The sequence below is a fragment of the Carassius carassius genome, chromosome 16 (assembly GCF_963082965.1).
Source record: "Carassius carassius chromosome 16, fCarCar2.1, whole genome shotgun sequence".
NCBI lineage: Eukaryota > Metazoa > Chordata > Actinopteri > Cypriniformes > Cyprinidae > Carassius > Carassius carassius.
In genome coordinates this window covers 4,076,287-4,091,565 of record NC_081770.1, presented here as the reverse complement: position 1 = coordinate 4,091,565, position 15,279 = coordinate 4,076,287, and the positions used below count along the sequence as shown (strand labels likewise).

The window sequence follows — 15,279 nt, the reverse complement described above, 5'->3', positions numbered from 1 at the left end:
TTACTGTACTTATAAACATTTAGTTTTATTTCATTGTATTAATGTATTAATAATTATCCAAAGACAATGCTTTTTGAGAATAATTAAATTTACAAACAAGCAAATAAAAAAAAAAATTGAGATTTCCAAATCCACGTTTCATCCCTTCAGGTGATTCTAAATAGAGGCGTGGCTTCAGCCAGCGCGTTACTGAATGGGGCGGATCCAACTCGGGGGCGGAGTCCGAGCGAGAGAGAGAGAGAAAGGGAGAGCAAGCGAGAGAGCGCGGTGGGTGGGCGTGTCCATGACGTCACCCTCGAGCTCTCCTCAGCGCGCACGGCTGTCTGTGGTTTCTCCGGAGCGGAGCTTGAAGTCAGACGCGCCGAGCGAGACGCAGCGCTATCCGGGGGATTTAAACCGCTACTCGCCGCCGTCCGTCCGCGCCCGGTGCTCTCTCTCTCTATCGCCTTGGATCTGCTCTCTCCTTGGATTATTACCGTTCTTTATTCCTCGGCGCGGCGCGCAGGAAGATGTAAGGAGGTTTTGCGCGTGCAGAATCACGGAGAACACAGAAACGCGCTCGTTTAAAACAAGGTAAGAGCAGTCAATCACTTTATTCTAATGTCCGGAACGGGTGGGGATAAAAGATGCACTCTGCGTCTGAAGACCTGCACGCGCTCTGGGAAGGTGGTGCCCTGCGCGCACTTTGCGCCCCACACGCGTTTTGCGCATTAGGAATTAACTCGTTTTTGACGCGTTTCAGTACTTTCCAGCCGGTTTTCGCGTTTTTATCCACCAGCTTCACCCGTGGGACAGTCATCCCGCCCAGAGCCCCGCTCGTGTAAAGTGAGAACTGATGCCACCGCGCGCCGTGCCAGCCTCGCATATCGGATTTCACGCGCATTTCTAATGAAAGTCTGCTTATGCATCTGATTCGTACTTGCAAACTGATGCCGGTCGGCTCTGTTTGAGCGATGCGATCTTCCGAGATCCAGTGCAGAAATATCCACCTGCTGGAAACAAGTGAGCAGTGCTCAATCACAGCAGACTCGCTTATTAAAATCAACATGTACTCTGGAGAGCTAGAGCTTTCATCCCGAAACTAAGAAAACTGCGCCTACGATTGATTGATCAACATCAGTTATTTTATAAATCAAATGCATGCTCCAAAACGGGTGCTCTCTCTAAATATGCATTTTTTTGTGTGCACTGATTTTGTAGTGGATTGGCATGTTAATGCATTGGGCTTTATTGTGAATGCACCGGATATTGGAACTGACAGATATTGATGGGAACATAGAATATGGGTTCTCATGAGCTGAACTTCTTGAATATGTGATATATGTGTATGAATCAGCGTGAGACGGGAGTTCAGGGTGTTTGTCGGGCGGCTGTTGGCTTTAATATTTCATGACGGGTGGCTTTATGTTTTTGCACAGTAATGGACATGCTGTGCTCTTCAGTGCATCCTGTGCTGGATTTGCATGAAGCGAGGCTTGACACTGGAGTAATTCAAAGCCACGCCCTCTTTATGGATTTACATCATAATCTCAAAACGGATTGGAATAAATTAGGATGATTGTTTCACGGTTTTGATCCATGAGTGTATGTCCTCAATGACTCCAAGAGGGTTTTTGACAGATTTTGCCCATTTCTATTGGCACATTTGTCCTCAAGCTACAAACTCACACGCACTGGTCAAAGATCGTCTTGTACGTGTATCAGAATTCTTCTAAAAGGAGGATTTTGTCAGATTTGATTGGCTCAGACTATGACAAATGTGCATCTTAATGTCCTCGATGTCTCCAAATGGAGGTTTTTGCTCATTTCTAGGCAAATGTGTCCTGTGTATGTGTACTAACTCACGCTAGTCAAAAATCATCAATTTTAATAAATGTACATCTGCATGGCGTCAATGGCCCAAAATGGAGTTTCTGACAGATTTTTATATTTTGGTAAATCTGACGTCATGCTCACACAAACTAGTCAAAAATCATCTCTGTTTTAATAAATATGTATTTAAACATCACAAAACCAATGTTTTTTTTCCTCCTGATTTTTTTTGGCTCAATCTAAAAGTCAAAAATCATCTTAATTTTCATAAATATATATTTGAATGTCCTCAAAGTCCCAAAAAGGAGGTTTGGTCAGATTACATTGACAAATTACCGATTACTAATGAGGAAACATTGTTTACTGTTTTGATAAATGTGTGTTTTCTTGTCTCAAAAGGTGGAGGTTTCTTTTGTTTTTATTTATTTTTTTTGCTCAAATTATTAAAAAATAATGTCTGTTTTAAGAAATGTATATCTAAATGTCTAATATCTCAAAAGTTTTTTTTTTTTTTAATTTTATTCTAATTTTTTTCAGTAAAATTTGCCTTAAAATATACATATTTGCTCACACACTAGACAAAAATCATCTTTATTTTAATATATGAATACATATATATTTTTTATATAAATAGAAATGTCTTTAAAGTCTAGAAATTGAGATTTTTGTCAGATTTTATTGGCTCAAACGATCAAAAAGTATATTTAAATGTCCTCACTGTCTCCACATGAAGTTTTTTTTGTTTGGATTACATTCAAATTACAAAATTATAAATGATTAAAAATCATCTCTATTTGAACAAACTCATATCCAAATGGCTTCTATTTTTCAAAATAGAGATTTCTTTAAGACTTCATTGGCTCAGATTATCCCAAATCATCTCTGTTTTTATAAATGCATTTCTAGATTATTGCAATCATTAGTGCTCCTGTGGCACAGAGCATTGTGCTCTAGGTCATGGGTTCAATTCCCAGGGAAAACACATACTGGGAAAATAATGTGTAGCCTTCATGCACTGTGAGTCGCTTTGGATAAAAGCCTCTACTAAATGTGTTAAAGTAAATGGCCTTGGTGTCTCCAAATGAAGGTTTTTTTGTCAGTTTTTGGTAAATTTGTCCTCAGAAATATGTATTTGCTCACAGACACTAGTCATAAACCTCTCTGTTTTAAGAAACGTGTTTCCAAATGGAGGATTTGTTGGCTCAGACTCTCTCTAAAGACGTCCCGCTGTAACTGGATTGGGCTGATGAAGCGAGCTCACCGCTCACCGCTCGCCTCCAGGACGTCTCAGTCCATCTCTAGGGTGCGGATGGGTGCCGATGGAGAATGAAGAAGTGGGATTTGTCTCTTGATCTGCGTCTCATTCTCCCGGCAGTGAAGTGGGATAAGTGCCTGTCATTCCTTATGTATGAAAGCGCTCGTGGTTGCTGCATGAATGGACATTGTGTTATTTACGCAGCGAGTCCCGCGGGCCGCGATCGCTCCAGTGCGCTGACGGATTGATCAGGCCACTTATATCTACAGCAGCCTCCGCTAGCACTGATATCTCACACTTACATCTTAACTACACTTGTTAGACATAGACTGTTGACGTAACCAGACTGACTGTAACAAGTTGTAACAGGCTGTAAATGGCATATTGTAGGCTACTCTTCTCATATTGTATTACATTTGTGTCTTTAAATTTTACTTTATTTTTTCATTTTTCCTTCAATATTTTTTTCATTTTACCTTTATATTTTTTGTAGTACGTAAAACAAGGCTGTAAATTCCACCCATAGATTTGACAGATTATACATTTCTTTGATTTTAAGAAAACTGATTAAAATGAAGATCAAAAATCTGAAAATTCAAGCATCCATCCATCCATCAATAAATAAATGTATTGTTTTTAATGTATTTGCCTTAACATTCATATTTTTTCTTTGACGTAACAAATCTGATGATTAATTTGATTTATTTAGAGTTATTTATTCAAAAAATCATTATCATTCCACAAATTAAAATGTAAACTGAAGTAGCGATTATTTATTCATTTATTCGGTCGGTCATTCATCCATCTATCCATGCTATTAAAGACAAATATTCAATATATTAATGTATATAATTAACTAGTTAGCTAGTTGTAGTTAAAGAGCAGAACCTTTACTTTATTGACAACCACAAGTCTACTTAAAGATATGTTAACTTAATTAATTAACTTATTTTTATTAATTGTTTAAAATAATTTTCAGTTAACTTCCGGGTAATTTATTTTCTAAAACTAATATTTAATTTAAAAAAATGTTAAAAAAAAAAAAAAAACATTTTATTTGTATTTTTTTAATTATAAAGTAATGATTTTTATTATCAATAAACATTTAATTTAATATTTGTATATGATTATTATTATTATTACATTAACTTATTAGGGCTATATTTATATTTACTTTTATATATTCTTATTTTCCCTTTCAACTTGTGTATCGATTTACCTAGTTAACGTTTTGCATAATTATGCTAGCATTTGCTAGCCTACCATATATTTAGCAAATAAACGCCTGACAATTAAAGTTTTGACTTTATGAGTGTATTTATGCCCATGTGTGATGATAAATGAGCCTGTTGTGTTTTCATTTACAATCTAAACTCCATGAATGATTAATTCCTCAACGAAACACTATAGTATTTATATTTATGATCTGTAAAGTAGCCGAAAATAAAAAACATATATTCAATTTAAACTGCATTCCAGTCAACAAAATCAAAGCTTTATTGGCATATCGAGCATTTACAAAAGGCTATTATTTACAAAAATGTTCAGAATGTTAAGTAAAGACATCGAAATGAAGGGAAAAATGAATAAACAAATATAAAAATATAAACAATAATAATAGGCGACTGGAAAAAGATGATCAGTTAATGGACTTATAAGACTGTAGGATGGATATCGTTTTTTTCTTGTTGGCCTATTTTATATTAAATTATGCACGTTATGTAACATTTATTCATGATAAACTTCATTTGAATGCTGACTATTGCACGTAATACAGTCTGGTAGCCAATTATTCAATTTTTAAATAATATATTACTGAATAAACATCTGATAATCCCATGTTGCTATGTTCATGCAGGTTTGTTTACACTTTAAACTGGTGGCATAAGAACATAAGAAGTTGTGGCCATGACATAATATGATGTTTCTACGAGTTATTATGTCGTGGTGACTACAAAACTAAGTGAAGCGACCATGTCCCCTCCCGGGCACCATACCACCTCTCTCTGGTATCCCAGCAGCCCTCGTTGTGTCGTGACGGATCGCGTGTCGCAGAGGAGCCCGAAGTGCTGGAGATGATGAGGATGAGCGCTTTTCACGAGCTCTTTAAGAGCCGCTCTTTCCCGCTCCAATCCCTGACAGAACCGGCTGTAAAATACACACTTAATGACCAGGCAGAGAGGATTATGGGCCGTGAAACAATACACACGCATCCACACGTGTGTGTGTTAACCCACACGCGGCTCGTTTTGTCAGGCGTAGCTATGCTAAATATTAGCATCAATGTGTTAGCACACAGCAGTATGTTTTTAAGTACTCTTCAGACCTCAAAACGTTGTATTTTCAATGTTTTACTTCCATTTAGCTAGTATTTGTACGCATTGTGTATTTTCACACATGTTAGCTTAGCATTGTGCGGAAACAGGACTCCATTGAAAGCAACTGATTTTAGTCATTTTTCTCAAACACTTCCACATCAGGTTGATTATTAATTATTATTATCAGGTTGATGGTTAGGTATATGATAACTAGTTTGCTAGTTTTAGTAAAAAAAAAAAAAAGGCAGAACTTGGACTGTATTGATGCTAACATTTTTATACTTTAGAAACATTTATTTTTATTATTGTTGTTTAACATTCGTTTGTATTTATATTTTTATACTTTAGGAACAAGAGATCAACATTTTATTTTAATTTATCTTTTATACAGTTAGAGGATCTTAAGAAATTTTATTTAATTTATATTTTTAATTTATCATGATATTATTCTATATTTATGTTCTTTAGAAACAAGTTATCTAAATTGTATCTTATTTTTGTACAGTCAGAGATTCTAAAACATTTTAAGTACATATTTTGTTGTTCATTTTATTATATTATCTTATATTTATATACTTTCGAAACAAAATATCTAGATTATTTTTAGTTTAGTTTTTATACAATTAGACAATATAAATCATTTTATTTTATTTATATTTTATTAGTTTGTTTATATTTATACCTTTTAGATTTTATTTGTTGTTTTATATTAATGTACTTTTGAAATAAGATGCAATAATTTTATTTTTATACAAGTAGAGGATCTAAATTATTATTATTATTATTCGTAGATTTATGTATTTTTTTAATGAGATTCTACATTTTATTTATTTTATTTAAAACTTTTTAGAATGCGATTAGACAATCTTAAATTATTTATATTTCGGTTTTATTTTATATTATTTTATATAGTTTGTTTTGTATTATTATTATATTATATTTTTATTTTATTTTCAGTGTTTCAGCTGCATATGTAGGCTGTGGACATCACTAGGTTTTGTAACACAGCTATTGTTCACTGTCCTAACAGCCTACAAGATGCAAATGCTTGCTTTGCTTGTTCGCTGTAAGTGTTTGAGAAGTTCTCTCATTGAAGTATACTGGCATAAGATCAGAGCGCGTTTATCAATTTTACAGCGGCCGCATTGTGTGACTATATATTTGCTTGCAGTCTATTTGCAGAGGGTGCTTTTACATTAGTAGACGCTGACAGTAGCCCACACTTGGACCTCCTGCTTGCTCGTAGCAGGATTGAGCATTTCCAGGAAAGCTTCAGCCTTTATGTGTTGGAGCTCGACACTTTAATGGGTTTGATGTGTACCTGCGCTCGCACGGCTGCGCATAAAAGAATGATGGGCCGCCGTGTCAGACGAGATGGAGAGAGAGTGTTGGGAATCTGGGAATAAAACAGCTTCAGGTGGATCCCGGTTCATCCGTAGTGTGAGGGTCAACGAGACGAGTAATCATTCTGGTGAAGTGCGCCAGCAGTTATTGAGCCAGTGTGTTGAGGGGGTGGGGCTTGTTTGGGAATCGAGAAAAGATTTTCATACTTTTAATTAGTATGTACTTCGCTGGTGGTGCTTTAAAAAGTGTATGTAAATATATGGCTTGGGGGCGGAGTCAATAATATGAGGACTTCATGATGTCATCAGAAACGGAAGGTCATTTAAGAGGCGGAGGAAGCCGCAATATTTTTTTTGTGTGTGTGTGTGGTATTTCAAATAGAATGTGGAATATGTGCTATTTATCAGAATACAACGATTTACGCACTAATGTTAAATTTGCATATTGTAACGGATGGATAGTATGTCGATTCAGATTCCCTAATGTTCACAACCTATTTTACTTTACAAAACAATATGGAGCGGGATTGGATTTAGTTTTTCTGCAGTTTTCGGATGGTGAAAAGTGTGTGTATAGTATATGGCAGGTGGTGTGTGGGGTGGAGTTAAATAAACGAGGACTTGATGATGTCATCAGAAAAGGAAATTTGTTTTAGAATGTTTTTTTGTGTTTTTTTTATGAATGGCAAACATTGTTTAAACCATTTAAAGAAGCATGTGGCACATGTACTATTTTACAATATACAATGATTAATGTACTTATATTAATTTTGCATACTGTAAAGTATGGGTAGTATGCAAATTCAGATTCCTGAATCAATGTTTGCAAACCCATCTTACTTTGTAAAATGTAATGTAAAATTATGTGTATTCATGCAACAGGATCTTCTAGATTTTACAGTTCATTGCATGGTGAAAAGTGTGTGCAAAGTGTACGTCAGATGGTTTGAGGGGCGGGGTTAAAACGAGGGCTTGATGATGTCATCAGAAATGGAATGTTGTTTTAGAGGTGGGAAAAGCTGCATTTCAAAGAAAGGCAAACATTTTGTTTTGTTTTGTACTGTTAAAAATAGTATGGTGGATACTTGCTATTTTACAGCATACAATCATTCATGCGCTAATATAAATACGTACGGATAAGTACTAAGTACTAAGTAAGATGTAATTAGTACGGATAGTATGTGAATTCAGATTCACTGATGTCCGCAACCCATTTTTCTTCGTAAAAGAGGATCTTCAGTGAGAAGAAGATTCTTAATTGTGTCTATTTGCATTTGGTTGGAGGGTGAAAAGCATATGTAAAATATATGGCAGGTGGCTTTAGGGGTGGAGTTAAAAATATATACTGGAAAGTATAGATAGTTTGTAGATTCCTTAATGTTCTAACTTTGTAAAATAGCAGGATATTTTTGTAAGAAATGATCTTCAGTGACAAAAATACTTGACTTTGTGTATCCACTGTTGATTGGATGGGGGGGGAAGTGTATGTAAAGTTTATGGCCGGTTGTTCGGAGGGCGGAGTTAAAAAAAGAGGTCTTGATGATGTCATCATAAAAGGAAACTCGTTTCAGAGGTGCATTTGGTATTATTTAATAAGGTCATATGTGTACTGTTTTACCATGTACAACGATTTATGAACTAATATTAATTTTGCATACTGAAAAGTTGGTGTAGTACGCAAATTCAGCTTCTTTAAAAAAACGTCGTTCGCTAAATATTTTACTTTTTAACATGATTTATTTTCATGAAACGGAACTTCAATGAAAAAAAGTACTTGATTTTGTTAAAAAAATACCAGGGCTTGATGATGTCATCAGAAAAGGAAAGTCGTTTTAGAGATGGAAATAGCTGCATTTTAATGAAAGGACTATAACGTACAGTAGGTGAAAGGCCGTGGGCAATAGCGATGCCAGCCAGGCATCTGCGTTTAATGAGTCTCAGTTGGACACTGGGTCAGTAGGAGACGGATAGACGGATGATACAGAGCGACCCGCGTTCGCTAAGTGCTCGGTGTAAACCTCAAAGGTCACCTCGACATTTCAGCGCTGAGATCATCCTCCCGTTGAGGTCTCCTGAGGTTAATGCATCTGGACAAACAGAGGAACACCGTGTTCATTTGTTCTCCACCGTTGTCGTCTGCAGTTTTCGTCTGCTGACATAATATCCATGAATGATTCATTGGCGCTCATATATAATTGAATGAAAGCAGACAGAATGGACTCCAGCAGATTCATGCACTCTTTACATCTTTATTGGTCTGCTGTGGGATAATCCGATCAGATGCCATATGGGATGCGGTGGGACAATGATGAAGGCTTAGGTGTCTCACTCCTTACAGGCACAAATCCCAAGTTTTTGTTGTGGGAGATATTAGATAAAGTATTATCTAACATAAGACTAACCTAGCGTGAGACGTAGCTTGTTTCTGGGCTGTCCCACCTCATAGGTTCCTTCTAATGAATTAATCTTCAACTCAGTGTATTAAAAATTGTATGTATATGATTATTTATATATAAAGTAAAACAATAACATTTTTATATTAATGTCTTATTTTATATTGTTTAAATTAAAACATGTTATATAAAATATGTATTCAATATTTAATATATTAATAAATATGTAATATATTTTAAAAATCATAGTTTTGATGAAAATAGAAAAAATGTTTTAATAAATAAAATTATATATATATATATATATATATATGTAACATTTTATATAGTTAAAATAAAAACATTAAAATAAATGTATCTATTAAATATTTAATACATTATTAAATATAATAAATATTTTATATATGTAGGAATTGCAAATACATTTTTAATTACAGTAAAAATATAAAAATTGTTTTATAACTCTATATAGAAAATTATATACATATTATAGATTTCATTTGAAAAATAATATATACATTGAATATAAATTAAACCATTTAAACATCTATGTCTAAAATATATGCAAATCTAAAACAATATTTATTAAATATTTAATATATTTATAAATAAATATAAGTAATATATAGTAAAATAATATAAGTAATATATTTATAGAATACATACAATTAAATCTTTATACATCTTAATGAAAAATATAAAAATACTTCTAGTTATTTATATACGTAAATTAATACCAATATTATTAATATTGTAGTCTTTTATATATATATAATTATGAATATCATATATAATTTTATATAATTTATTATACATTGTATAAAAGTACTAAAAACGCTATATTACTATTAACGCTATATTACTATTTAACATTTTTAGTTTCATGACAAACACGACAAATGACATGAATAATTGAGTATTAATATTATTTTAATTTGTGTTTATAATTCTTTTTATAGAAACGCTTGTATATATGTCTTTTATATATGTATGAATAAAATCCTAACAGTTGAAAGAGTTGACCTCTTTGACCTCCTGATGTTGTCCGTCATCATTTGTGAAGGTCAAGAGCTTCAGATGGGGTTTTTTGTGCTCATGTCAGGATGACAGGTGGGACGCACATTAGCTGTTATTGCTCAGGGAGATTCGTCTTCCCATAATGCTTTACACTGACGTCTCCGCTACCTAACAATCCCCGTCTGAGTCTGATCTCCAGACGTCTGTGTTCACAGACAGATGTTTAACTCAGGGTTTGACCGCCAGACTAAATTAAAATGTTAAGAGGATGAATTTCATGAAAACAGGTCCAAATCGTATCTATTTAATGTAGAAATATTACATTTATCTGTTGGTTTGTTTGTTTACTTATTTATACTTTTTCATTTTTTCTTTATTCACATATTTATTTATATTTATTATCATCTATTATTTTATTAATTTCTTTTATTTCATTTTATTGTTTAATTATTTTTGTAAAATGTCTTTTATTATTTAATTGATTTATTATTGTAACATTTTCCAAAAGAAATTTCTAAACTGTCATTGAAATTCAGAAGAAATGCATAGTGTAATAAATAAATAAATGATTAAAAAAGGCATTTGCTTAATATATTATTTAATAAACTAATTTAATATAGGTCTATATTAGTTTTTAATTCATTTTCATATTTTATTTCTCATTAATTTATATAATTTATTTGTATATTATGTATTAATATTATAGATTTATTATTTACTGTACTTACTGTTGATGCATAATATGATTAATTTGTAATATTTGATATTTATTTTTTATCTGATTTTGTGTGTGTGTGTGTGTGTGTAGACATTTTGAATTTGTATTTATTGAGTGATGATAAATAATTTTTGTATTCTTTTGTGTTTGTCATGAAATATGATCCGTACATGTTTTCACAGGTTTCTAGATTAACCCTTTGATCTACGCTTGATTCTTCCTCTGTTTCTGTTACTTCAGTTTCTGCTGTAACCGTGTTTTCTCCTTTAGCTCCTAATAAGTCAGCTCTGAGTCACAGATAAAGCACTAACAGAGACGCTTTCATTTCAACAGACATCATTGATTATGTGACTATATTGATTATCTTTCCTCTGGTTTCATTAACAAATGAATGCGAGTACAAAACCAACTCTGGATTCTCTTAAAAAACCCTAGACCAACTCGAAAGGTAAAAAGCAGTGATTTTCGTGAAGTGTGGAGGTTATCCGCAGGTTAATAGTGCTGGTTTCACTCGGGAATGTGTTTCGGGAGGAATGTGAGGAATTCGTCCGCTGGTTCAGGTTTCAGTGTTTGTGAGAGGGATTTGGGAAATGGCCAGATGAGAGTCAACGGCACACTCGTTCCTTCAGATCAGACTAAACCTCCCTGAAGAAATCACATATTTCACAACACTTACAGCTTCAAGGATATGCATTGTATATTTTTCATAAAGAAAATAAAACCTTTTTTATTTGTATTGCATCGTGTATTTTTCACCGATAGCATGTTTTTGGCAGTACAGTAATGATATGTATTATGTTAATGAGCTTTGAGTTTCAGGTCGATCGAGTGCAGAGTCATGTAAAATCTGGTTTTGCGTGACATGATCCCATTAATGAATGAGATTTGATGAATTACAGTGGGCTAAACAAAGCCTTCAGCAGCTCGTCTCACTCTGTTCTTCTGTTTAGTCGATGTGACTGTCTCAGGATGTTGAGATGATCAGATCCAGTCAAGCTAATGCGTTCGGTGGCAGAGAGGAAGTGACAAAGACACGCTGCTTGACTGCTAGCGGCTAAGTGCTGCGTGCTTCACTCCAGAGGAAACGCTGCTGTTTAATTCATGCGCTGATGCTACATTTTTGATTTTGTTAAGCAGAGCGTTCCACCAAACGTTCTTTCATCTTATTGTATGTGATTTAGCTGATTAAATTTAGCTCTACATGATGAACTTGGATGATTTTATTTTTATTCATTGTTTTTTTTTCTTTCTTAAATTTGTGCTGTAGGAGCCATATATTAACTCTGAAAACGAGGCTGTCAGTATGTCGTATTCTTCTCAACCTTAGTTTTACAAAGTTTGTTGGTGTATTTGCCTGTACGAACAACACCAAGTTACCTAAAAGTGTATCATATCAAATGTTTCGTTAACGTTTCTTTTCTGCCTAAAGTCTGTTATTGTCTTGATTTTTTTAGCATTATTTTCTCGCTGTCTTGCGCGACAGACGTCATGACTGACGCTGTAGATGTTTAATTACTGAGTGAATCCATTTCATCTGTTTTGTGCCACAGCTTCAGAGGGCAGATGTACAATTTGCACCTCCAGTCTTCTTTGGCGTATGGTTTCCTCTCATGACTTCCTCACTTCTTCTCCTTCACCTTTCATCTATTTGCAGATCTCTCTAGAGTTTGATTCTCTTTCAGGGCTCACTGGCTTGTCATCTCCCTCGCTGGAGTTCAGAAACCTTCTGGAACCTTCCTTTTTAACAAGTCCCCATCAAAAACCGGGGAAATTGGATGGTGCAACGAATCCGAAAGCGCTCTAGCAATTCCTCAGCTTCAGAAGCCTTGCAAATGCGAAATCTAAATTATGCAGTAGATGATCGCAGGTGTATTTCAGTCTGAAGTGTTTGTTTGACAGTCCCTGATTAAGAACCGGCCCGGTTTGTCTGTTCTGTTCTCCCGCTGAGCGTTCCTCTGTAAGCTAGATCTCATTCCTGCTCCCTGCTTTCACTGTTTTTATCCTCAGTTCTGGAGAGCAATTACCAACATCAGAAACCCTGCTGAATATTCATGAGGCCCCACTGTATTACACAAGAGTGACGAGAAATACGCAAAGTAGTTCTGTGGCTACTGCACAGATTCAAGTAAATCTCCAACCTCAAGTTTGTTACAGTTTTGGTGCTTTTGAGGGACTTTGGACTTGGGCTACCTAGCAACACCACAGTAACAACATAGCAACTCGTCAAACAACTAGCAACACCCTAGTAACAGTATAGAAACATTTCAAACACCTAGCAACACCGTAGTAACAGTATAGAAACACTTCAAACACCTAGCAACACCCTAGTAACAGCATAGAAGTGCTTCAAACAAACTAGTAACCACAGTAAAACTCTTAGCCACCACATACCAAGTCCCTAGTCACCACATTGTAACTCTTCAAACACCTAGCAACATCCTTGAAACTGGATTGCGACTCTCAATACACTTAAACAATTCAGCCACAGAGCAACTCTGCATAGTAATTCTTAGTACACCCTAGCAAATGCCTAGAAACTCCCTAGAAACCACATAGCAACTCTTCTAACAACTGTTACCAGAATATAAACTCATTAAGCACATAGCAACAGCATGGAAACTCTTCAAAACCTAGCAACACCCTAGTAACAGCCAGTGTTGGGAAGGTTACTTTGGAAATGTAATAGGTTACAGATTACAAGTTACCCTGTTTAAAATGTAATAGTAGTGTAACTTTTTCAATTACTTTATTAAAGTAATGTAACTAATTACTTTTGAGTACTTTTTGATTACTTTTCTAAATTTGTGAAAATTAAAGAATAATAAATAAAAGCATATACATAAACTTAAATACAGTTATCTAATAAGCATGTGACGTATTCTGTGTAATAAACTCCTGAAACATTGGTGTTTTTTGAACTGCTGTCTCTGTATATGATGATAGTTTTCTCAAAATAAGTAAAATGCACATGAAGTGACACAGAGCAGTTCTAGAAATTGTGTTTATGTGCTCGTGTACTCCTATATTGAGGCGGCAGGGGTTGAAAACACTGCGAGCTTCAGTAGGCCTATGTGTAGTAAATGAAACCATGTCTTTGGAAATAAAAACCATGGAAAAAAAACATGGAAAAAAATTCAGACTGGAAAATTCAAACTCATACAAACAAATTCATGGACCAAACTATTTTTTATTTTATCTATTTCGTCTATAATCGTTTATCTAACGATTTTTATCTATTTTAAATCTTTAATTTGGGGACATGCAAAATGCAAAATGCAAAATTTAAAGTTCTCTCCTGAACTGCACCTTCACTTCCATTTTTCTCTTAAGTTTCTTTATTTTGCCTTGTTATCCATCTCTCTCATGACTTTAATAATCAAGATTGAACACAACTATACTTTACAATACAATACTCTACAATACTACAATATCTTTATAGAAAAATCCTAATACTGTACACGAGTCATATTTTTCCCTTACAAAAATTAACCATGATTTTATTAGCCTATATAAAAGTAAAATAACCTTGTTTAATTTTTTTTTTTTTTTTTTTTTTTTTGCTAATGGATTTGTATTTATTTTTTAAATAAATGCATTTGTAAAATAATTTTAAATTTTTGGTTATCACAGTTAAACAATAGTAACCATTTTCTCTGGACTTATAGATAAATATTAAAATGTTAATTTTCGTAAGGGTTGTGTTGTTGTCTGTCGTAGCTCCCCCTAAACCTATAAAAAAATCTGATTGTTTTTCAGCTAAATTACCACTGTAACATTACAACAGATAATAATGATGTCCTTTATATAGTATTTTGAGTGATGACTGGTGAGCAACGTGCTGCTGCTTGATTAAAAAAAAAAAAAAACAAAGACAAAAAAGCATCTTTACAGATGAAACTGACCTGAAACCCTGAACAGGAGTTCTGCTTCTCTGCTCCAGCAGTCCTCTCTCTCTCTCTCTCTCCCTCTCTCTCTCTCTCTCTCTCTCTCTCTCTCTCTCTCGCGCATTGATTACTCTGAGTCTGATCCAAACCGTTTGGCGCAGGCGCGGAGAGCGCGCGAGTCATGCCTAACAATTCATGACTTATTAGAGATTTTATTATCAAATGGCGGATTCGCAAATGATCGCTTTAGTACATTCGGCAGGCAATTATACAATAATGATATTAAATAGCGGGCAAAATCGGCTGCCAGGCCACCGGGAATTGTCCCGGTTCTCCCGGTGTCCAGTCCGCGCCTGATTTCCACAGACACGGAGAATGTGCAGGAGTCATATATTGCATTTTTGTGGCTTAATATTCACAGACACTAGTCGATGTCATGTTTTGATTCAAGTGTACTGACCTACTTTTGATTTAGTCATCCAAAATGTGGCATATTCCGTCCGCGTTAGGCATTTCGTTTTTATGACTGGATTCTATGA

At 34.5% G+C, this 15,279-nt stretch overlaps 1 protein-coding gene across 12 annotated transcripts in view; it reads left to right on the top strand.

Moving 5' to 3' along the window:
- The first annotated feature begins 421 nt into the window (after positions 1-421).
- The window catches only part of LOC132159463 (receptor-type tyrosine-protein phosphatase S-like), a 194,036-nt gene continuing 179,178 nt past the window's right edge, over positions 422-15,279 (top strand). For 9 of the 12 annotated variants that reach the window (XM_059568972.1, XM_059568969.1, XM_059568971.1 and 6 more), the window contains exon 1: positions 422-573. The gene's annotated coding sequence lies outside the window, so the exon portion shown is untranslated. The remainder of the gene's footprint in view (positions 574-15,279) is intronic. The other 3 variants (XM_059568978.1, XM_059568977.1, XM_059568967.1) reach the window with 2 other exon arrangements.